The sequence below is a fragment of the Oncorhynchus masou genome, chromosome 9, assembly GCF_036934945.1.
Source record: "Oncorhynchus masou masou isolate Uvic2021 chromosome 9, UVic_Omas_1.1, whole genome shotgun sequence".
NCBI lineage: Eukaryota > Metazoa > Chordata > Actinopteri > Salmoniformes > Salmonidae > Oncorhynchus > Oncorhynchus masou.
The window spans coordinates 38,250,044-38,275,237 of record NC_088220.1 but is presented as its reverse complement, the minus strand read 5'-3'; the positions used below and the strand labels follow the sequence as shown (position 1 = coordinate 38,275,237).

The 25,194-nt window shown below is 41.4% G+C and overlaps 1 pseudogene; it reads left to right on the top strand.

Moving 5' to 3' along the window:
- The first annotated feature begins 6,643 nt into the window (after nt 1-6,643).
- Nucleotides 6,644-16,340, top strand: LOC135545001 (alcohol dehydrogenase class-3-like; annotated as a pseudogene).
- Nucleotides 16,341-25,194: the final 8,854 nt, after the last annotated feature.

The window sequence follows — 25,194 nt, the reverse complement described above, 5'->3', positions numbered from 1 at the left end:
TTTGGACATGTGACTTTTTATTTCCACTAATGCGATATTAGCTTTGTGTTCCTGAAGCACATCCTTTAAATTCAAGCTGATTGTGTGTCTGTTTCCAACACCCTTTTGTCCAAACTGTTCAGGTATGGAAATACAACTTGCTAGTACAACTGTCAAAGCAAATGATCCAGCAGCTCTCACTGCAAAGACATGCCTCATCATTCTGATGAAGGCAGCATAAAAATATTGCCGTTTGTTAGCTGCTTCTATTGATGTGAGCATTTGAGTTGTCACACCACACTTTTGTCGGTCTCATTTCGGTCCAGCTTGTTGCTGTCCTATATCCAGCCATAATGTCTCCTGAATGGCTACAGTGACTAATCTTGGGCAATACTTCTAGCTTTAACAGCTATGTGGTCAACATGAGAGCTACTCCACACACTTAAAGGAAATTGCATTGCAGTGTCATATGTTAATGCCTCACTTCAGTGGCTGGTTTCCCTGTTCAGATTGTATGCAGGGTGCTTCTAAGAAGGGGTAGTAAATCCCCTCCCTATATGTGAATACTGTCCTCCAAGAAGCCAGTGTTTTTGTTTTTGTCACAGATCGGTAACTAGTCCACTTGCCTCAAACCACAATGTTGCTACTTCAAGCATCAATTTGTCACAAATGTACCAATTGACTGATATTATCCTTTATAAGATGTTTGCTGTAATTGTATTTAGCCCACATTTCATGCCAATTCACTGCATATGTAGTTTGAGGATTTCATAGGTTTTCGCAAATCATGGTACTCAGCGTGCCAACAGCGTTCCTGGTTGGTCTTTAGACTAGTTCTTAAGCTGCCCGCAAGTTTGGCTCTTTACTGACTCAGATCTTTTCAACTCAAAAGAGTGAATCCTTCAACTGATTGTGTTCATTTGAGTCAGTAATGCCCAGAGCATGCAGGACCCTCTACTGGCAAACGATGAATGGAAAACTCAAAATAGTAATGCTTCTACAAGCCTCTCGTTCACCATAAGGGGCTTATTGGAGCTTTCATTTGTGACAGACTTGTATATGTGTGCCTTAAACAATGCACATTTCTTGGTACATTTGTAACGATGTCTATTTGTGGCCGCAATTGGACTAGATTGTGAACTACTCTTTGAGGAATGTATCAAGTACCCCTGGCTGCTGTGTGCAGTTCGGGGTCGGGCTCAATGTGGGCGGATGTTTGACTCTGCCCACCGGTGTTTTTTTCCTTCTTCTGAGGTTTGACAGTCACACACTGAATAGAAAACACGTTTGTACAAGGCACACGTTGAATACAAATGTATATAATTTTTGAAGATCGTAAGAAATATATAACGTGGTATCAGCACATGTGTTGTAACACTTTTTGCTTCATGCTGTATTTGAGACAAGCAACTGATATTGTTGCAGTGAACAACAGGCTTGTTATATTTGTCATGCCCTGTTAAAATTGTGTTGATATGTCATAACTTTGTAATTTTATTATTTCATTGAGCATATATATATATACAGTTACTATCTATCCTGATTTATAATGCTATTTACTTTTCTCATGAGAATGGAGACAGAATATACCATGTAGATTTGTGGAGTGGTAAAAAACACATTTTTAATGACTCCAACCTAAGTGTACGTCAACTTCCGACTTCGACTGTATATATAAAAATGTCTTGTTAAACTATAGTTTTGGCAAGTAATTTAGGACATCTACTTTGTGTATGACAAGTAAATTCTCCCAACAATTATTTGCAGACAGATTATTTCACTGTATAACAATTCCAGTGGGTCAGAAGTTGACTGTGCCTTTAAACAATTGGAAAATTCCAGAAAATGATGTCATGGCTTTAGAAGCTTCTGATAGGCTAATTGACATCATTTGAGGCATTTGAAAGTGTACCTGTTGATGTAGTTCAAGGCCTACCTTCAAACTCAGTGCCTCTTTGCTTGATATCATGGGGAAATCAGCCAAGACCTCAGAAATAAAATGGTAGACATCCACAAGTCTGGTTCATCCTTGGGAGAAATGTTCAAATGCCTGAAGGTACCATGTTCATCTGTACATACAATTGTATGCAAGTATAAACACCATGGGACAAATGCAGCCGTCATAACGCTCAGAAAGGAGACGTGTTCTGTCTCCTAGAGATGAATGTACTTTGGTGCGAAAAGTGAAAATCAATCCCAGAACAACAGCAAAGGCCAGATGCTAGATGAAACAGGTACAAGTATCTATATCCACAGTAAAACGAGTCCTATATCGACATAACCTGAAAGGCCGCTCAGCAAGGAAGAAGCCACTGCTCCAAAACCGCCATAAAAAATCCATACTTCAATTTTCAACTGCTCATGGGGACATATATACTTTTTGGAGAAATGTCCTCTGGTCAGATGAAACATAAATAGAACTGTTTGGTCATGATGACCATTGTTATGTCAGGAGGAAAAAGGGGGAGTCTTGCAAGCCGAAGAACACCATCCCAACCGTGAAGCACGGGGGTGGCAGTATCATGTTGTGGGGATGCTTTGCTGCAGGAGGGACTGGTGCACTTCACAAAATAGATGGCATCATGAGGCAGGAACATTATGTGGGTATATTGAAGCAACATCTCAAGACATCAGTCAGGAAGTTAAAGCTTGGTCGCAAATGGACAATGACCCCAAGCATACTTCCAATGTTGTGGCAAAATGGCTTAAGGACAACAAAGTCAAGGTATTGGAGTGACCATCACAAAGCCCTGACCTCAATACGATAAAATATGTGGGTAGAACTGAAAAAGAGTGTGTGGGTTAGGAGGCCTAAAAACCTGACTCAGTTACACCAGCTCTGTCAGAGGAATGGGTCAAAATTCACCCAACTTATTGTGGGAAGGTTGTGGAAGGCTACCCGAAAAGTTAAACTATTTGGAAGGCTACCCAAGTAAAAACAATGCAACAAAATATGCAAACCTCTGACCCACTGGGAATGTGACAAAATAAATAAAAAGCTGAAATAAATCATTCTTTCTACTATTATATCTACTACATTTCACATTCTTTAAACACAGTGGTGATCCTAACTGACCTAAAACAAGGAATTTGTACTTGCATTAAATGTCAGGAATTGTGAAAAACTGAGTTTAAATGTGTTTGGCTTAGGAGTATTTAAACTTTCGACTTCAACTGTATATTTTTTAAATTACACCGCGTTACTTCATTTTGGGGATCTTTATTTTCCACCCGCACGTAGTTGGTGGAATGCACACATCATTTTTGTGAAAGCCATTATACCAAAGAAGAAGAGGACAGTTGTTGGTCGAAGCACGTCCCGGCATGAGTGTTTATTAATCCTGTTGTAGAATTCGTTGCTGCCAGTAGGTCAAACGAACGACTAAAATGTATAGGGGGTGTTAAGAGACTTAATTAAGCCTATGCAACGTACCACCGTTTGGCTACCTAAATAACATCTGCGTAACGCCTGCGTGTAAGGTTAACAAACATGTCTTCATACCAACGTCTTACTAACGTCTGTGTGACGCCTGCGTGTTAATGAAAGTCATAAGGTGTTAATTAAATGTCAACCATAAATGTTAGAAACGTACAATTTTCTCCGTGCAAGCCGACATTCCGAAGTAGCCTCCGAGGGTAGCCTATGGCTTGTGTATTTCCTGTTATCACTAATGGCCTAGAAAAGATTTTGTCCAATCTATATGTAATCTGTCTTTCCCTCAACACCTCATGGCATGGTATGTTATCTTATCTCACTGTAAACAGATCTAAATGTTGTTAGCCAATCACAGACTGTGTTGTGACCAGTTCCCCAGTAGCCTAAATCAGACAACTAATAAGACTTGTGTCAGTGGCTTTCAGTCAAATAGAGGAGTTCACATGCTTTCCCAGAGGGTCCGTGGTATTCGGGATCCTTGGGATGTCCCTTCCTCTGTCAAGAATAAGTGTAAAATGGTTAAGTTTTGTATTAGTTTAGGGTTCAGGATAAGGACTTGCCAAGGAAACCAGATAGCAGTGACCGTTCATAGAGTGAGAGACTGGCACGGTATTTGTGAGCTCGGCGGCGACACAAACATTAATTTGTTTGTTTCTTTACAAGCGGCAGAGACGATTTTCGAGTGTCTGTCCCAGATAGTTTCCTTAGAGACAATGAAAATAATTACCAAGCTGTCCTTGATCCAATTGAGGAGTAAGTAGGCTATGTTTAAGTTGTGATATCGTTAGGAAATATTTTAGACCTATTGTGTTGATAAGGAAAATTTAGTTTATTTGAAAATAATACATTTTTGTTGATAACTAGATGAAAGCACGTAGGCAATATTATTTACTGTGCAGAGTAGGCTAGTGTACAATAATAACGCAATTTGATGTTATTATTATCTTCTTGGATATAGGGGGCGCTATTTTAATTTTTGGATGAAAAACGTTCCCGTTTTAAACAAGATATTTTGTCAAGAAAAGATGCACGACTATGCATATAATTGGCAGCTTTGGAAAGAAAACACTCTGACGTTCCCAAAACTGCAAAGATATTCTCTGTGAGTGCCACAGAACTGATGTTACAGGCGAAACCCAGATAAAAATCCAATCAGGAAGTGCAGCATTTTTTGAAACCGCCTCATGCCAATGACTCCATATATGGCTGTGAATGGGCCACGAATGAGCTTAGGCTTTCTGTCACTTCCCCAAGGTGTCGACAGCATTGTGACGTATTTCTAGGCATATCATTAGAAGATTGACCATAAGAGACTACATCTACCAGGTGGTTGCTTGGTGTCCTCCGTTGCAATTATTGCGTAATCTCCAGCTGCAGTATTTTTCCGTTCGCTTCTGATGAGAAACCAACTGTCACGACTGATATATTATCGAATAGATATGTGAAAAACACCTTGAGGCTTGATTCTAAACAACGTTTGCCATGTTTTTGTCGATATTATGGTGCTAATTTGGAAAAAAGTTTGGTGTTGTAGTGACTGCATTTTCCGGTCTTTTTCTTAGCCAAACGTGATGAACAAAACGGAGCTATTTCGCCAACACAAATAATCTTTTGGGAAAAAATGAACATTTGCTATCTAACTGAGAGTCTCGTCATTGAAATCATCCGAAGTTCTTCAAAGGTAAATTATTTTATTTGAATGCTTTTCTTGTTTTTGTGAAAATGTTGCCTGCTGAATGCTAGGCTTAATGCTATGCTAGGCTATCAATACTCTTACACAAATGCTTGTGTAGCTTTGGTTGAAAAGCATATTTTGAAAATCTGAGATGACAGTGTTGTTAACAAAAGGCTAAGCTTGTGTGTCAATATATTTCATTTCATTTGCGATTTTCATGATTAGAAAAAGTTGCGTTATGCTAATTCGTTATAGTTGAAGTATTTTTCTGTCGATTTCTCAGCCAAGCAGGATGAACAAACGTGACGTTTTTCGCCTACAAAAATAATATTTTTGGAAAAAAGGAACATTTGCTATCTAACTGGGAGTCTCCTGAGTGAAAGCATCTGAAGTTCTTCAAAGGTAAATTATTTAATTTGGTTGCTTTTCTTATTTTTGTGAAAATGTTGCCTGCTGCCAGCACAGCCTAGCATAGCATTATGCCATGCTAAACTTACACAAATGCTTGTCTAGCGTAGGCTGTAACGCATTTTTTGAAAATCTGAGATGACAGTGTTGTTAACAAAAGGCTAAGCTTGTGTTTGAATATATTTATTTCATTTTATTTGCGATTTTCATGAATAGGAAACGTTGCGTTATGGTAATGCGCTTGAGGCTATGATTACGCTCCCGGATACGGGATTGCTCGTCGCTAGAGGTTATTTATCAATTCAATTGTAAATTAAAATATACACATGGTGCTATAGGATATACATATTTTACATTGTAATACACTACCCCTACATGCCATTGTACTATAGGATATAAACATATTTTACATTGTAATACGCTACCCCTACATGCCATTGTGTGCTGGAGCTATGGATTTGTTTTTCCACTGGCAATAGGCCTACACATTCACACTTGAACTGAATTGAATGGGGTATGCATAAATACTTTTCACTGAAGAAGGGAAATGAGATACAAGCTGCATTAAGTACTGCAGTGTATCTCCTCATGGACTGCACCAGATTTGCCAGTTCTTGATGTGAGATGTTACCCCACTCTTGCACCAGGCACCTGCAAGTTTCCGGACATTTCTGGGGAGAATGGCCCTAGCCCTCACCTTCCGATCTAACAGGTCCCAGACGTGCTCAATGGGATTGAGATCCGGGCTTTACGCTGGCCATGGCAGAACACTGACATTCCAATCTTGCAGGAAATCATGCACAGAACGAGCAATGACAACAAGCTCAGCCGGATGATGCTGTGACACACCGTCCCAGACCATGACGGACCCTCCACCTCCAAATCGATCCCGCTCCAGAGTACAGGCCTCGGTGTAACAATCATTCCTTCAACGATAAACGCGAATCCGACCATCACCCCTGGTGAGACAAAACCTCGACTCGTCAGTGAAGAGCAATTGTTGCCAGTCCTGTCTGGTCCAGCGACGGTGGTTTTGTGTCCATAGGCGACGTTGTTGCCGGTAATTTCTGGTGAGGACCTGCCTTACAGGCCTTCAATCCCTCAGTCCAGCCTCTCTCAGCCTGTTGCGGACAGTCTGTGCACTGATGGAGGGATTTTGCATTCCTGGTGTAACTCAGGCAGTTGTTGTTGCCATCCTGTACCTGTCCCGCAGATGTGATGTGATGTTCGGATGTACCGATCCTGTGCAGGTGTTGTTCCATGTGGTCTGCCACTGCGAGGGCAATAAGCTGTCAGTCATGTCTCACCGTAGCATTGTCTTAGGCGTCTCACAGTACGGAATTTGTAATTTATTGCCCTGGCCACATCCACAGTCCTCATGCCTCCTTGCAGCATGTCTAAGGCACGTTCACACAGATGAGCAGGGACTCTGGGCATCTTTCTTTTGGTGTTTTTCCAGAGTAAGTAGAAAGGCATCTTTAGTGTCCTAAGTTTTCATACTTATGACCTTAATTGCCTACCGTCTGTAAGCTGTTAATGTCTTAACTACCGTTCCATAGGTGCATGTTCATTGTTTATGGTTCATTGAACAAGCATTTGGAAACAGTGTTTAAACCCTTTACAATGAAGATCTGTGAAGTTATTTGGATTTTTACTTATTATATTTAAAGACCTGTCCTGAGTCCTGAAAAGGGGCCATTTCTTTTTTTGCTGAATTTATTAGTATTTTTGGTTCCATGTAGAACCCTCTGTGGAATGGAGCCCAAAAGGGTTCTACCTAGGCACAGAAATGTTTCTAACTGGAACCAAAAAAAGTTATCCTATGGGGACAGTGGAATAATTATTTTAGGTTGTAGATAGCACCCTTTTTTCTGAGTGTAGGCCTATATTGCAGTGGTGATCCCATGGTTTTCTGTTAAAATAAATTGTTACGGATACAGGTATCCTGTGTGTGTGTGTATGTATCCTGTGTTCTTTTCTCTCCTTCTCCCCGTAGGTAAACCTTGTTAAAAACACTAGTTAGAACTGGGCGGACCACCCACTGTATTTTTGGTTCGTTAGCTGGTGTTGAAATAGGCTAGTCTAGCTTAGGGGATTTTGGGATATTTGTTTCTTTCCTTGCAGCTCAGCCCCCCCATCCCCCCCCCATTACCGTGTGTTTGCTAATAAACCCTGAGTTTGACGGTAGATTTCAGTTGTCGTGGTTATTTCGTTCTCACTTTTACTTTGTCACTATTAGAAATTGCATGAGTTGTGTTACGGGTCTCGTTACCATCCCCCCCTAGACTGTCAGGCCAAAAGGGATTCGTAACATAATTGCAACAAGCCATGTGCGTCACTGGAGGATCAGCAAGACAGCGAATCATTGGGTCACCAACTCAGTATGGCTATAGTGAACATGTCTAACATGCACCGTTATGCAATTATTAAGAGACTACAAATAGCTAATCCTGGCGACCATTGTTCTAGCATTAATTAACCAGAGATGTCAAGGTGGTACCCAAGAATATGCTACAGTATGTGTATAGTGTAAATAACAACTACCAATAGACTTACTGAATTATAAGCATTTAGTCAAATAATTGCTCTTTAAAACAAGGAATGCAGTTATTCTATTTAACTAATGGATGAACGAATTGACACTCAAACAATTACAGTGTACGTGAAATACATTACAGAATAACACAGAGTATATGACTATCACCAATAGGCTAAAACAACGTGGTGACACGTGTCTTCAGCTCTGAATAATCTCTAAGAGAAACTTCACTGTCCTATAAACCAAATTCATGCAGAAACTCACGCCCAACCAGAATGAACATTTCAAAAGACAGGAAAACACAGCCAGATTCAAATCTAATCAACTCATTGTAGATGATAGGAGGGCATCCTTTTTTCGCTCCCTCTTTGAACTTTCCAGGTCTTTAAATGTTTACAGATGCACAATCGAGAGCATCCTGTCGGGCTGTATCACCGCCTGGTACGGCAACTGCTCCGCCCACAGCCGTAAAGCTCTCCACAGGGTAGTGAGGTCTGCACAACACATAACCGGGGGCAAACTACCTGCCTTCCTGGTCACCTACATCACCCGATGTCACAGGAAGGCCAAAAAGATCATCAAGGACAACAACCACCCAAGCCACTGCCTGTTTACCCCGCTATCATCCAGAAGGCGAGGTCAGTACAGGTGCATCAAAGCTGGGACCCAAGAGACTGAAAAACAGCTTCTATCTCAAGGCCATCAGACTGTTAAACACCCATCCCTAACATTGAGTGGCTGCTGCCAACATACTGACTCAAATCTCTAGCCACTTTAAATATTTGATGTAATAAATGTATCACTGGTCACTTTAAACAATGCCACTTTATATAATGACTACTTACCCTAGATTACTCATATCATACGTATATACTATACTCTATACCATCTACTGCATCTTGCCTACGCTGCTCGGCCATTGCTCATCCATATATTTATATGTACATATTCTTAGTCATCCCTTTACACTTGTGTGTATAAAGTAGTTATTGTGAAATTGTTCGATTACTTGTTACATTTTACTGCACTGTCGGATGTCACGGTTTTCTATAGGTGAAAGAGATTCAGACCAAAATGCGGCGTGGCTTTGCGATCCATGTTTAATAAAACTGAAGTCAACACGAATCAATATGAATAAACAATACATGAAAACCGAAACAGCCTACCACTGGTGCAAACTAACACATGACAGACAATCACCCACTACCCCCAACACCAAACAGGCTACCTAAATATGGTTCCCAATCAGAGACAATGACTAACACCTGCCTCTGATTGAGAACCATATCAGGCCAAACACAGAAACAGACAAATTAGACACACAACATAGAATGCCCACTCAGATCACACCCTGACCAAACAAAACATATAAACATACAAAGCAAACTATGGTCAGGGTGTGACATCGGAACTAGAATCACAAGCATTTCGCTACACTCGCATTAACATCTGCTTACCATGTGTATGTGAGCGATACAATTTTATTCAATTTGAGTGTACAGAAAATCTGTGAAAGTAAATTGACACACCTTTACCAAAAAAATAATATCTAGGTTTATATATTTAAATCTTAAATATTGCCAGGTTGGTTTTCACAGCTGTTTCACAAGGTGCTCATTATTGTAAATTGTAAGGACTTCTGAACATCTAGTCAAATGCCTACCTAGACTATTTGCATTCCCCCCCCTCTCCACACCACTGCCACACTCTGTTGTCATCTATGCAGTCACTTTAATAACTCTCTGTACCGGCACCCCCCTGTATATGTTGTTATTTCTTACTGCTGCTCTTTAATTACTTGTTACTTTTATATCTCTTATTCTTATCCGTATTCTTTTGAAACTGCACTGTTGGTTAGGGGCTCGTAAGTAAGAATTTCACTGTAAGGTCTACTACTCCTGTTGTATTTGGCGCAGGTGACTAATAACATTTGATTTGATTCGATGCTGTTAACCTCTTGAATCCATCCTCATGGTTGTTATGTTTAAAGCAAAATAGGACGGCAGGTAGCCTAGCAGTTAAGATGGTTAGGCCAGTAACTGGAAGGACGCTGGTTCTCATCCCTGAGCCAACTAGTTGAAAAAATCTGTTGATGTGCCCTTGAGCAAGGCAAAAAAATTTACCCCGTTGCCTGTTTATTCATAAAAAGCAGATGATAGTAAATATCATTAACTTTGAGATACCCCCCTTCTCTCAATTTCCGCCTGAAGACATACCCTAATCTAACTGTCTGTAGCTCAGGCCCAGAATCAAGGATATGCATATGCTTGGTATCATTTGAAAGGAAACACTCTGAAGTTTGTGTAAATTTGAATTGAATGTAGGAGAATATAACACCATAGATATTGTAGAAGAAAATACAAGGAAATCAACATACGTTTTCTGTTTTTTATTTTTGCATCATCTTTCAACTGAACAAGAACAGCTAAACATTCAGATTTGATGCTGGGGATAATTTTGATGGAGAACATAAGAGGGCAACAGTATTTGAAAAAAGTTTCAGAAAGATATCTTCAGGAATGAGTGAGCTACATGACATTGAGCATGTAGTCACCCAGGTGTCCCACACAAGTTGCCCAAATGTACCCAAGTGGCCAAATTGGTACAGTGATACAAGTAAATAACTATATACAAAATACTAAAATGCTATTCTAACACCCCCCCACCCCCCCAACATTTTTTTTATGAAAATGAAAAAAAAAATAGCAAGGGTTACTATTTACACACATTCAATGTATAATGTACAATATTGTGAAGACCCTCAGTCCTCTACACAATGTTGTGCTGCTGATGCCATGCCCAATGGAAGTCTCTTTCTGCTATAAAGCAGAAGGTTACTGAACAAGTGGTGCAGGTGATGGGGCATTTCCTGTGACAAAGCGCACAACGACGCCTCCCCACTGTGCCCTTTTTGCCCTGAGGCACATTCATGCCTGCAGAGATGAATCTGGGCAGGTGAACACTACTGGTTGGAGCAGAAGGGACAGAGGTAGAGGGGACTGAAGGTGCTGCAGTGGACTTGCTGTAGAAAACAAGCTCCTGGATGAGCAGTTCTTGGAAGGCTAGCTGTGAGATGGGTGGCTGTCCACAGCTCTTAGCCATTTAGCCGCTTCTTCTCGTTGTCCTCATCAACTTCTGGGTCACTGATATGAAGCGCCCGTGAGATTGTCAGAAACCTTTTGCATGACATGACAGTGGAGGAAAAAGGCAGTTGATAGCGGGGAGCAGTTTTCCAGTAGTCTTTCAGGGTTTTCAGCTTCACAAGACCCATGTAAATGACCATTGACAGGTAACAAAAAAGATCTGACATGGAAAAGGACTCCATCCCTCTTTCTTGCCTGCCTGCTTCTTAGCACCATACTTATTAGTGTTCAACACCAGGGAATCAACAACTGACAAAGCGAAAAACAGCTGAAAAAGTTGCATGGTGCTTTACTTTGAGGTCATGTTCAGCTGAGGTCCTTGTGGTCTTTTCAGTCTGAAAATTGGAGGTGGTGGCGCCAGATCCTCCTCCAGCACAGAGTGCCAATGACCCACCTCCTCTCTGATTGCAGGTCTATCTCTTCCCCACCTCCGCTTCTTTGTCACCGACATCACACCTGGCCGGGCGGGGGGAGGTGTGGAGCCGGAGACAGCAGGGGTCTGGCTAGATGAACTAGCTCCTGTGGGGAATGGGCACCTTGGCAGTGAATCGGAGGGACTGTGAAATAGATACATAGACACACATATTATAAATAGTGTAGGGAACCCAATCACTATGGTGAGGTGTTGTTTCATTCCATGTTTAGATAAAATACATGTAAAAAATATATAATATACACAGACACAGATTCTATATAGAGTAGGGAACCCAATCACTATGGTGAGATGCTGTTCCATTCCATGTTTAGATAAAATACATGTAAAAAATATCTAATATATACAGACACAGACACACAGACATACATACACACACCCAGTGTAGATCCATGTGTACTTCACACATTTCATTATTGATTATATATTTAAATGTCAAATAAAATAAAAATATCTCCAAAACAACTCAAATGAATAATATTTGATATTATTAATTTCAAACAATGGCATGAGAGGTACTTACCAGTCCAAAATTGCATCCTCTCCGTGCAAAAACGTTTCCTCAAATTGGGAGTCCAAACTTGTCTCAAAATCTGACTGTCAATTTCTCTATCAATTTCGTCAATAATATCGTGTAGATCTGTATACCTGGACTTTGCCTTTGATTTTCCAGATGTACTCGCCATTATTATTTCGATAAAATAGCGGAAAATGATCTTGACTCAATACTGCTTAGCGCAAACAACGTGGCTCCAACAGGTAGAAATTTCAATGGCGAATGGCTGTGTTACTCTCTACTTTCGTTCAAGAGCTGGTCTTCCCGAATATAACCGTTAGATATTGCCGTTTACCTCAGCTCATTGGCCATATACCAAGCCTGATTTCAAGACGATCAATGGTCATTGGGCCGAAATACAGTCAATCAACGAAGCACTGGTCATATCATTGGCGCGCAATGAGGCCATTGTTTGGTGTGTTCAAATCAGTTCCTTTCGGGTCAATACGTCCCGCAAAAAGAACCATCATGTATGGTTGTGTTACTAACAAACAGAGGTCTGCAATGAAACCACCATGACTAGATAAACGTAAGTTTAGTGTGAGTAATACATAGAATGTTTTGTCGAAAGTTGAAGGAGACTGAATTCATGACACAAGCCGTTTACAAAATGTTTCGAGTTATGCTATAAAAATTGATTTTATCGAACAAAACGACCATTTATTGTGAAGATTGGACCTTTTGTATTGCCAAAAGAAGAAGATCTTCAAAGGTAATTGATTTTTTTATTGCGATTTCTGACTTTCATGACGCTAATGCTTGGTTGGAAAATGCTAGTAATACTTTTGTGTGCGGGGCACTGTCTTCAGATTATCACATGGTATGCTTTCGCCGTAAAGCTTTTTTGAAATCTGACAGAGCAGTTTGATTAACCTGAAGTCAATCTTTTAGATGATGTAAGATACATGTATTTACAAGAATGTTTAATGTCATGGTGTATTTAGAATTTCACGTCCCACCTAGCCTAGAGAGGTTTTAAAATTGCAATGGTTAGCCTATACAAATTAATAGGAAAACATTAAAAGCCTAATTGGGAACAAATATAACATGGGGAAAAGTCAAAGGATCCTAGTCAATCTACTGTTGGTCAAATCCAGAGTAAATATCGGCCTTCATATGTATCAAATCCCTAGTCGATTGTGGGTTAAAACAATGACAAATATAGCTGGAATGTTCAGGCTTTATCATGATCTGTCATCAAAACAGGCTGTGGTGTTTTCGGTTCCGTTTAGCCTAAAGTTAAGACGGAAGAACGAAACTGCACTGAAATGAATAGACTGACTCAATGTGATTATCCTGGGCCAGTAACCAAAAGATCGCTGGGTTCAATCCCTGATCAAACCAGGTGAACAAAAATCTGTCTGTGCCCTTGAGCAAGGCACTTTACCCCAATTGCTTCTGTAAGTCACTCTGGATAAGAGTGTATGCTAAATGACAAGAAAATGCATGTATGAAATAGCCAAATATTTCAGAGGCTAAAGCATATAAAGATCACTGGCTTTGACCCTTGCCTTTTACTGATACTCATCCATCCTCTCACCAGGATAACCCAGGGCCGGGGTCTGATGCCTGACAACACCTTGCGGTTCACCTGCAAGGGCAAGCAGCTGTTTCACTTCATGGGGACCAGCACCTTCTCCGAGTACACGGTGGTGGCCGACATTTCGGTGGCCAAGGTGGATGGGAAGGCCCCCCTGGAAAAGGTGTGCCTGCAGGGCTGTGGCATCTTCACAGGCTACGGAGCTGCCCTCAACACTGCCAAGGTGGGTGGGTGACGCCAGGTTGCAAGACAAAATACCCCGTCTAGAAGTGGAAAGCACAAGCAAAGAGCCACAGCTTTGTCATCTTTTTTAAAGTTTTATATCCTGTGAATGAACTTTCCACTAGTGCAAACACAGTTCAATTAATAGACTATGATCATAACACACATCTTACACAAAAATAATATCATCGTTTTACTGACAAAAGCCATTCTATAACTCTTGTTCTATCAACCTACTCTCACGGGTACCTACTTGCAGGTTGAGCCTGGCTCCACCTGTGCTATTTTTGGTCTGGGTGCCACCAGCCTTGCCGTCATCACGGGCTACAAAGTTGCTGGGGCAACCAGGATCATCGGTCTGGACATCAACCCGGACAAGTTTGACAAGGCCAAGGAGTTTGGAGCCACTGAGTTTGTGAACCCCAAAGACCACAGCAAACCTATTCAGGAGGTACTAGTGGAGATGACCGACGGAGGGGTGGACCACTCCTTTTAATGCGTTGGCGACGTGGGAATCATGGTAAGGATGGTAAGGGGGAGTGAAAAAAAGCAGCTTGGGCTAGAGCCTCCAATCCTAGTTCTGTACTGAGTTCATGGGGCTGTTCAGAATGGTGTAATGTTACAGAATGTATTTTTTACCTAACACTTGTTTTTCTTGAAACTGCAATGTTGGTTAAGGGCCTGTAAGTAAGAATTTCACTGTTGTATTCGGCACATGTGACAAATACAATTTGATTTGATTGTGGACAAGTTAAAGATGTCTGTCATGTGAATAGGGAATCGTGTCAGCTCTCTCCATTGTAATTCTGTCTGCAACTTTCTGAATGGTTTCCCCTCACTGAACACACTCCTGCTGCCCATGACCTTTCCACAGCTCCTACTGAGATGGTGAGGCAGGAAACTGGGAAAGTAATTGAACTGAGGCCCCTTTTTTGCTCTCACATATGGAAGGTGTTCTATTTTTCACCACCAGAGGTCACTGTAGTTGGCACTTCAGGCTTGGACCGCAACGGCAAAATACCTTTCACTTTGCTAAGTAGATTGGCTTCCCCTAAATACTTGTCTTCTGATGATACTCAATCTGTTGTTTCAGAGGGCGGCTCTGGAGGTGTGCAACAAAGGCTGGGGAAAGAGCATCATCATCGGGTTGGCAGGTGCAGGACAGGAGATCTCCACTTGTCCATTCCAGCTGATTACTGGCTGTGTGTGGAGGGGCACAGCATTTGGAGGTGAATGTCATGGATGGTTTTTGACGAAGACCCTTGACTTTTCTGACATCAATATATTTTGTATTTTTGATAAATTAGCAGCAATGTGACACTAGCTATAGTACTAGAAATAAAAAATAAGTACAGTTTTTTTCTGTAAGTATGGTAATGCCGTAAGGTAATACATAGATTACTCATGTTTTCCTGTTCCCAAGTCCCAGGCTGGAAGAGTGTGGAGATCGTCCCCAAACTAGTGACCGACTACATGAACAAGAAGCTGAAGGTGGATGAGTTTGTGACCCACAACTTGCCCTTTGACCAGATCAATGAGGGCTTTGACCTCCTGCATGCCGGAAAGAGGTGAATAGATCAAGTGTTGCATCATATTACATCAATTAGTTACCTTAGTCTATTCACATCTTTGTTCAAATTGAAAAGTTTCCAGCACAAACTTTATTAAGTTCTTCGATATAGAGGGCGCTCTTTTAATTTTTGGATATTCTGTCACGAAACGATGCTCGACTATGCAAATAATTGACAGCCTTGGAAAGAAAACACTCTGACGTTTCCAAAACTGCAAATATATTGTCTGTGAGTGCCCCAGAACTAATGCTACAGGCGAAACCAAGATGAAATTTCATACAGCAAATGCCCCAGATTTTGAATGCGCTGTGATCCAATGTATCCTTATATGGCTGTGAATGCGCCAGGAATGAGCCTACACTTTCGGTCGTTTCCCCAAGGTGTCTGCAGCATTGTGACGCATTTGTAGGCATATCATTGGAAGATTGACCATTAGAGACTACATTTACCAGGTGTCCGCTTGGGGTCCTCCGTCGAAATTATAGATTTTATTTGTATGCTTTTCTTGTTTTTGTGAAAATGTTCTTTGCTGAATGCCAGGCTTAATGCTATGCTAGCTATCAATATTCTTACACAAATGCTTGTGTAGCTATGGTTGAAAAGCATATTTTGAAAATCTGAGATGACAGTGTTGTTAACAAAAGGCTAAGCTTGTGAGCCAATATATTTATTTCATTTAATTTGCGATTTTCATGAATAGTTAACGTTGCGTTATGCTAATGAGCTTGAGGATTGCTCGACGCTAGACATTAAAGTCCTTTAAAATTGTAGGCTAACTACTTCATTTTAATTAGTCTATTCCAGTATCCGTGCCGTTCTGAAGTGCCTGCCATGTTGAGCCTCACTCACCTCTGCCTTTTATAAACAATCACCATTCAATTGCTGAAGCACTTACCTTTCAGAATTATATTGTCACGTGTGCTCCCTCTCCGGCCTCAAGGTCATCAGGCTGCTCATAATCCTACACACCTGTCACCATCGTCACAAGCCTCATGACACTCACCTGGACTCCATCACCTCCTTGATTAACTTCCCTATATATGTCACTCCCTTTGGTTCCTTCCCCAGGCATTAGGCTCCCCTGCCTCTGCCGGCTCGTCGGGCTTTCATGCCTCCGCCAGATCGCCTGGCTCCCCTTTCTCAGCCGGCTCACCGGGCTTTCATGCCTTTGCCGGATCGTCAGGCTCTCATGCCTCAGCCAGCATCACCAGTCTCCCCTGCCACAGCCGGCCATTTAGTCATATCAAAGCCTAACAATCATCCAAAGTTACACAAACAAGTTGTTTACTTATGCATCATGATTTGATTGATCATGGGGAAATCATTGAAAGCGACATCAAAACCACAGCATGTAAGACAATCGTGATTGAACATTGAGAAGTATTTGGAGTAGCTGCATAATATGACTAAGCCCCAACCCTAATCCCTACCCTGGAACACAGCTGTGAATAGACCTTTTAGAAACCATGTGAGAAAATAGCCCAAATTAGGACCCCAATCAGTTCCTCGTGAAGGCTAAACTTAGATGTAGTTTTTAAAAAATAGGTGGGGAAACTCTGATTGCTGGGTGAAAATACAGGCCATATCACAACCGGCCGTAATTCGGAGTCCCATAGGTTGGCGCACAATTGGCCCAGCATCGTCTGGGCTTGGCCAGTGTAAGCCGTCATTGTTAATAATAATTTGTTCTTAACTGGCTTGCCTAGTTAAGTAACAAAAATACTGTAAGTCGCTCTGGATAAGAGCGTCTGCTAAATGACTTAAATGTAATGTAAATGTAATGTACTCTTGAAAGTTGTAATAGTAGAATGCACAAGGTGCAATTTCCAAATTGGGTAGTGCATCATCAATTTTCCTCTTGTCATGTCAGTCATTGCATACCTTAGAGAGCTATTTATAACTTGTCAGAAATGTCCAGATCAACTAGCCCATCAGCCCCGCTTTTTAGCTAGCCTATAGACTTTGTAGTAATGTTCGAGTCACTCAAATGTCACATGAATACACATTAGATGTTAGCCATCGCTCATCCATAAATGTATATGTGCATATTCTTAATTATTCGTTTATACTTGTGTGTATAAGGTAGTTGTTGTGAAATTATTAGATTACTTGTTATATATTACTGCACGGCTGGAACTAGAAGCACAAGTATTTTGCTACACTCACATTAACATCTGCTAACCATGTGTATGTGACCAATAAGATTTGATCTGATTTAGACATGGCAAAGTGTATACAATTGCAACATTTTTTACTTTAAAACGGCACATTTTTCTCTGCACCTCCATGACAAAATGTGTAGAATTTTAGGAAATAAGCTTTAAACCTGCAAAATGTTCTCTCTGCCAACAAGAGGGGTGTGAACAGTTTGGGTCATGAGCCGTGCTTGTGCCCATAGAAATAGACATGGCGGGGGTGTGTAGGATGTTCCCCATTGCAGGAAGGGGGACTTGGGTGAAAAAGGTTCGGAACATCTGGCCTAAATCCTACATTGATGACAAAGACTATTCTGACTTACTGTCTTTCACTACTATGCCTTTTCTCATTTTCTCAGTCTGTATAATCACGTCCAACTATCAAATAACTTGACCTCTGGCTACTCACTTTTCAAGGTAAGGGTCATTTTCCCTATCTGCAATCTCACACCTGTTCCTTTTTCTTCCATACACCTTTCAACATCCACAACAGCACATTTGTCTGTTCAGGTTGTGGCCAGTAGCAGAAACCCATTAATTGTCCATAACGTTCCATTAATTCACCAAAGTTCAGTTGAGTTCTTGACTTGCCCAGTGCCTTTCAGACCCAAGGGCTACACTATGACAGGGAGTTGTCACATTTCCCATGGTCTTGTTTCAGCCTGTGGCCTGAGCTTTTACTTCAAGGGTTAGGACTCCTCCCAGGGAGGTCAGTCCGCCTCAAATAGACAACTACTCAGATTGATGCAATTGTACAAGCCTCTCCCAGTGATAATTAAATGTCATACTTGGCTACCAGTGTCTGTTGGCTGCTTTTCACTTCAATCCTCTTCCAATTTCAGTTCCAGGTTTCATCTTTCAATAACAACCAAACATGCAGAAACTGAGAACAGAGTTGTTCTTGGGTATAGCTTAATCACTTCATCTAAATACAGTTTAATCCAAAGCCCATTTCCTACCATGTAGTGTCAAGTTCTGCAACAAAAACAAGCAATTGTTGTCACGATCGTCGTAAGAAGCGGACCAAAGCGCAGCGTGGTGTGAATGCATCATTTTAATGGATGACGAAACCACGAAGTAAACTGAACAAAACAATAAATGACCAGCGTCCGTGCCGCTATATACAAAAAGCATAATCGTGCTCACATAGACAATCACCCACAATGACAAAATAGGCTACCTAAATATGGTTCCCAATCAGAGACAACGACTAACACCTGCCTCTGAATGAGAACCATATCAGGCCAAACACAGAAACAGACAAACTAGACATCCAACATAGAATGCCCACTCACATCATACCCTGACCAAACAAAACCTATAAACATACAAAACAAACTATGTTCAGGGCGTGACAATTGTTGAGGTTTCTACAGTTTACTCTGTGCAGATGGCAATCAACCCCTGATCTATAAAGGTGAACATGGTGTAGGCCTAAAATAAGGTAATGTTCTTGACCTTTACCCCTTGAGCCTGGCCTGTTGTGCTGCAGGATGGTATCGAGCCCATGTGGAAGGACGAGAGGAACAAGCGTGGTGGCAGGTGGCTCATCACACTGTCCAAACAGCAGCGCAGGGCTGACCTCGACTACTTCTGTCTGTGATGTATTTAAGTGTGTGGGACATACAGTTGAAGTCAGAAGTTTACATACACCTTAGCCAAATACATTTAAACTCAGTTTTTCACAATTCCTTATATTTAATTCAAGTACAAATTCCCTGTCTTAGGTCAGTTAGGATCACCACTTTATTTTAAGAATGTGAAATGTCAGAATTATAGTAGAGAGAATGATTTATTTCAGCTATTATTTCTTTCATCACATTCTCAGTGGGTCAGAAGTTTACTCAATTAGTATTTGGTAGCATTGTCTTTAAATTGTTTAACTTGGGTCAAACGTTTCTGGTAGCCTTCCACAAGCTTTACACAATAAGTTGGGTGAACTTTGGCCCATTCCTCCAGACAGAGCTGGTGTAACTGAGTCAGGTTTGTAGGCCTCCTTGCTCGCACACACTTTTTCAGTTCTGTCCACAAATGTTCTATTGGATTGAGGTCAGGGCTTTGTGATGGCCACTCTAATACCTTGACTTTGTTGTCCTTAAACCATTTTGCCAACATTTTGGAAATATGCTTGGGGTCATTGTCAATTTGGAAGACCCATTTGCGACCAAGCTTTAACTTCCTGAGATGTTGCTTCAATAAATATTTTTTCTGCGTCATGATGCCATCTATTTTGTGAAGTGCACCAATCCCTCCTGCAGCAAAGCACCCCCACAACATGATGCTGCCACCCCTGTGCTTCACGGTTGGAATGGTGTTCTTCAGCTTGCAAGCCTCCCCTTTTTCCTCCAAACATAATGATGGTTGTTATGGCCATACAGTTGTATTTTGGCGGTTTTGGAGCAATGGCTTCTTACTTGCTGAGTGGCCTTTAAGGTTATGTCGATATAGGACTCGTTTTACTGTTTTACTTACTCAATTAGCCTAACAGAAGCTTCTAAAGCCATGACATCATTTTCTGGAATTTTCCAAGCTGTTTAAAGGCACAGTCAACTTAGTGTATGTAAACTTCTGACCCACTGGAATTGTGACACAGTGAATTATAGGTGAAACAATTGTTGGAAAAAGGACTTGTGTCGTACACAAAGTAGATGTCCTAACCAGCTTGCCAAAACCATAGTTTGTTTACAAGAAATTTGTGGAGTGGTTGAAAAACAAGTTTTAATAACTCCAACCTAAGTGTATGTAAACTTTCGACTTCAACTGTAACTGCTATCTAGTGACCGCTCTCTTACACACACACCATAGTAATCCACCCATGTAATTAATGTCTCAGAAAGTTGACTATGTTTATCTGTCATTATAATGTTAAATACATCTGGCTGTACATGTGCGATGCAGCTCCTGTGCCTTGTGGGTGAAGCTTTTGATGACCATAGCAATGATGTTTGCGGGGCAGTCGTCAACATCCGAACGAAATGAGACAAACTCGTGATATGGACAACAGTGCACGATGGGACAAAAGCATCCCTGCCGGGCAAACCCTTCCCTAACCCGGACAACACTGGGCCAATTACTGTAGTATTCAATGTCGCGGCCGGCCTCGACAGAGCCTGGACTCAAAACAGGATCTCTAGTGGCACAGCTATCACTGCGATGCAGTGTCTTAGACTACTGCGCCACTCGGGAGGCCCAACATGGGAGTTATTTTATGTTTGTTCTGTGTTTGCTTGGTTGTTTTTCCTTTCCGTTCCGCTTCCATGTCGTCCATTGAAATGCTTTTGAATCTGTTACCCAATTGAAACCAAAGCGTCAACACAGAGAATTAGACTGCCTTCATTCAATCAATTGCAATATGATTCCCCCCCCAAAAAAATTCTCATTCATATCTGCCCCGAAATAAATCTATACTTTACCTTTGATGAAGGGTGGAATAACCATGAGAATTGGAATAGAAAATATGTTGTTTAAATTTGACAAATGTGTTTTTTTAAGGCACCATTTAACTTTCTTCTTTTGGGGGATATACTGAAAGTATTTCTGCTTCTGTATTTTATGTTAAAAAGCAGCTCACTAGTGCTGTCCTTACCCGTTCTAAAGAAGTGCTGTAGTTTCCTACATTTATTCTCCCTTCGTTATTTTCCATTGGTTTAGCCTAAAGAGGTCCAAGTTGACATGCAATAATTTTTCCTTCACTGAAATCTTTCTTCATTGATCATTAAACATTTCATATTGCAGTTTTATGTAGCATTCCAATGTTCTTCTGTTACAATATACAGTATTTCACAAAAGTGAGTACACTCCTCACATTTCTGTAAATATTTGAGCATATCTTTTCATGTGACAACACTGAAGAAATGACACTTTTCTATAATGTAAAGTAGTGAGTGTACAGCTTGTATAACAGTGTACATTTGCTGTCCCCTCAAAATAACTCAACACACAGCCATTAATGTCTAAACCGCTGGCAACAAAAGTGAGTACACCACTAAGTGAAAATGTCCAAGTTCCTGAGCACTCTGGAGCAGATTGTCATCAAAGATCTCTCTGTACTTTGCTCCTATCAACTTTCCCTTTGATCCTGACTAGTCTCCCAGTCGCTGTTGCTGGAAAAAAATCCTCACAGCATGATTCTGCCTCCACCATGCTTCACCGTAGAGATGGTGCCAGGTCTCCTCCAGACATGATGCTTGGCATTCAGGCCAAAGAGTTCAATCTTGGTTTCATCAGACCAGAGAATCTTGTTTCTCATGGTCTGAGAGTCTTTAGGTGCCTTTAGGCAAACTCCAAGTAGACTGTCATGTGCCTTTTACTGAGGAGTGGCTTTCGTCTGGCCACTCTACCATAAAGGCCTGATTGGTGGAAGGCTGCAGAGATGCTTGTCCTTCTGGAAGGTTCTCCTATCTCCACAGAGGAACTCTAGAGCTCTGTCAGAGTGACTATCAGGTTCTTGATCATCTCCCTGACTAAGGCCCTTCTACCCCAATTGCTTAGTATGGCTGGGCGGCCAGCTCTTGGAAGAGTCTTGGTGGTTCCAAACTTCTTCCATTTAAGAATGATGGAGGCCACTGTGTTATTGAGGACCTTCAATGCTGCAGACATTTGTTGGTATCCTTCCCCAGATCTGTGCCTCGACATAATCCTGTCTCAGCACTGTACAGACAATTCCTTCGACCTCATGCCTTGTATTTTCCCTGACATGCACTGTCAACTGTGAGACCTTATATACTGTAGACAGGTGTGTGCCTTTCCAAATCATGTTCAATCAATTAAGTTCACCACAGGTGGACTCCAATGAAGTTGTAGAAACATCTCTATTATAATCAATGGAAACAGGATGCACCTGAGCTCAATTTTGAGTCTCATAGCAAAGGGTCTGAATACTATTTCTGTTTTTTATTTTTAAAACATTTGCAAAGAATTCTTAACCAGTTCTCGCTTTGTCAACATGGGGTGTGTGTAGATTGCCGAGGATAATGTTTTTATTTTATTCATTTTTAGGATAGGCCTGTAATGTACCCCCATGTGGAAAAAGTCAAGGGGTCTGAACACTTTTAGAATGCAGTGTAAACCTTTTCCTGATATAAGCATGTTATCTTTAATCATTTCTGATATATTACAGATTGAGGAGAACAGAGAAAAGAAGAGAGCATATGGAATTACTCAGTGTGAACTTGTGTCATAAAGCAGTAAAGGGAACCCTTAATAAGTGTAACAGGAAGAATGCATTTGAATTTTCATCCTAAAGCATACAGATAGTTTGTTTTCCTTTTCCTTTGCAGATTAGCCAATAGTGTATGAAATAGACTGAAACTTTCAGAATGTTCGAAATGTATTCAATCGATCTGACCTGATTCCCTATTCTATATGGCAGACAGTTTTACCATTTTTTTTAAAGATCTGAATGTTGTGTGTTAAGTATTGGCAGTTCATAGCGCATTGAGCTAAGATAGCACTACCAAACAATCACTCTCTACACTAGTAGATGATACTAAGTATACTCTGAAGGCTACTCTGAGGCAATTTCCTGTTTAGAGTTGATAAAATGAAGGGTGTGTCAAGCCTCTTGTATTTGGAGTTTCTTGATACCACGTGGTGAGAGAGATGGTCAGGTTGTTGTGCTCCTACACATAGAGACTAGATGGACTAATGTGGGACTTCAGTCCCTTTGAAGTACCTTGTATTTGTGTCAACTCAACTTAAACCACTGAACTACCAGGCAATACTAGAGCAGGATGGCCTAGATAGACTGGTCTACCATGGAACGTTGGTGCTGGTTGGCCTAGAATAGACTAAACTACCAACCAAGCAACGGTCGAGCTGGCTGGCCTAGAGGGAGGTCAGAGGTCAGAAGTGGAAGGTGGCAAATGGCTTTGGCTAAGATGGACAACACTGGTATGCTTATTCTTACTTCCACTTATTTTACAGACATTTATAGCTGATTACAACCCCTATGTGTTTCAGCATAGAGCCTTCATCAAGGCTGGCTGGCTACCTGGTTAAATCACTCCTGAGCAGCCTCCAGTGTTGACAGCCTCCGACCTGGATCATGGGAAATTCACTGAAATCTAAATGTATTTCAATCATCCACAAGGAGGCAGTATTGGACCACTCGATCAGTTTACACCTGCACTGTCGTCTGTATGAATGACTCCATTGTGAAAACGTAATTTGAAAAAAGGAAATTAGGATTCCAATCTGAGACTGTCTTCATCTCCAACGTACACACACCGGGGGGAAGAGGTATCTGGAAATAGCAGCTGGAGGTTTTTTTTTTTCATTTTTATTTCTCTCTCCCACTTTTCAATTTTCCCCAAAGCCTTCCTGCTCGGGCAACTTGTATATCACATACAAAGGGGGACAGAGCAAGTCAGGCAGTGCACTGATTCTCAAGCTATGATGTTTTAACCCCATGCACTCAACACTCTCCTGCACGCTCAACATGAGGTTCCATGTTGTTCCAGTCTAGAGGTCCACAAGAGGTGTAGTCTAAATCCCCCTCTAGCTCCCATGACAGAATGTCACTGGCCTCTCAGTTCGAGAGTGAGATGTTCAGTCCCACTGTGCTTGGTAGGCTGGAGTACGGTGGCTGGGGCCGGCACAGAGGGTCACCAGACATACTACTGTTGTCCATGACAGAGCTGTCAGTTTCTCACAGCTGTAATGATCTCTGCCGGTTTCTGTTTCACTCATAGCGGGACTACAAACACACATCTACACATTCATCTTGTAACTGAGACTTGTGATGCTGTTCAGGGGCCTACATTTATGGTGCATGTAATGGATGGGCTTGGGGGAAAATGAGGCCGTTTATAAAATTCAAGACTTATGTCTACAGGGTGGCAGGTAGCCTCGTGGTTAGAGCGTTGGGCCAATAACCGAAAGGTTGCTGGATTGAATGCCCGCGCTCACAGGGTAAAAAATCTGTTCTTGACTGACTTGCCAAGTTAAATAAAGGTAAAATAAAGAAATGATGCTAATTACAGACACACACATAAACACAGACAAGCTCTTGAAATGTGTTTAAAAGGTGTTTGACCCCCCAAAGAAACAAATAACTAACATGTGTGTCAGAGACTGTACATCCCTCAAAGCCTCCCCTGTCATCCACCTTTGAGCCCTTCTCGACAGGCAGGAGTTTCAGACGGCAACTGCTCCTTTTACGCGGGTAATGGGGGGAGAAAAAGCGTGTTAATTGCCCTTGACTGGTTGAAAGTAAATGAATTATTGATTGGCTTCTCAACTCCTCTTCTGTACTTACATACCCTTACAAATCCTTTTATCTTCCTTCTGTGTCAGTACATTTCCTTATTCTTTTATTATTATGCAGGGAGGAAAGCCCACGGACCGCTAACCACCTCATTAGCCAAAATAGTTATTTTGCTGTTGCCGTTTTGCTACATCGAGGAGGCTTTGAAAAGGCACACTGAGTGGCTTCTTGGCTTCTCTCTTCTCTTTCTCTCCATCACACACCATCAGGCTCTCTCTGTGTCTTTCCAT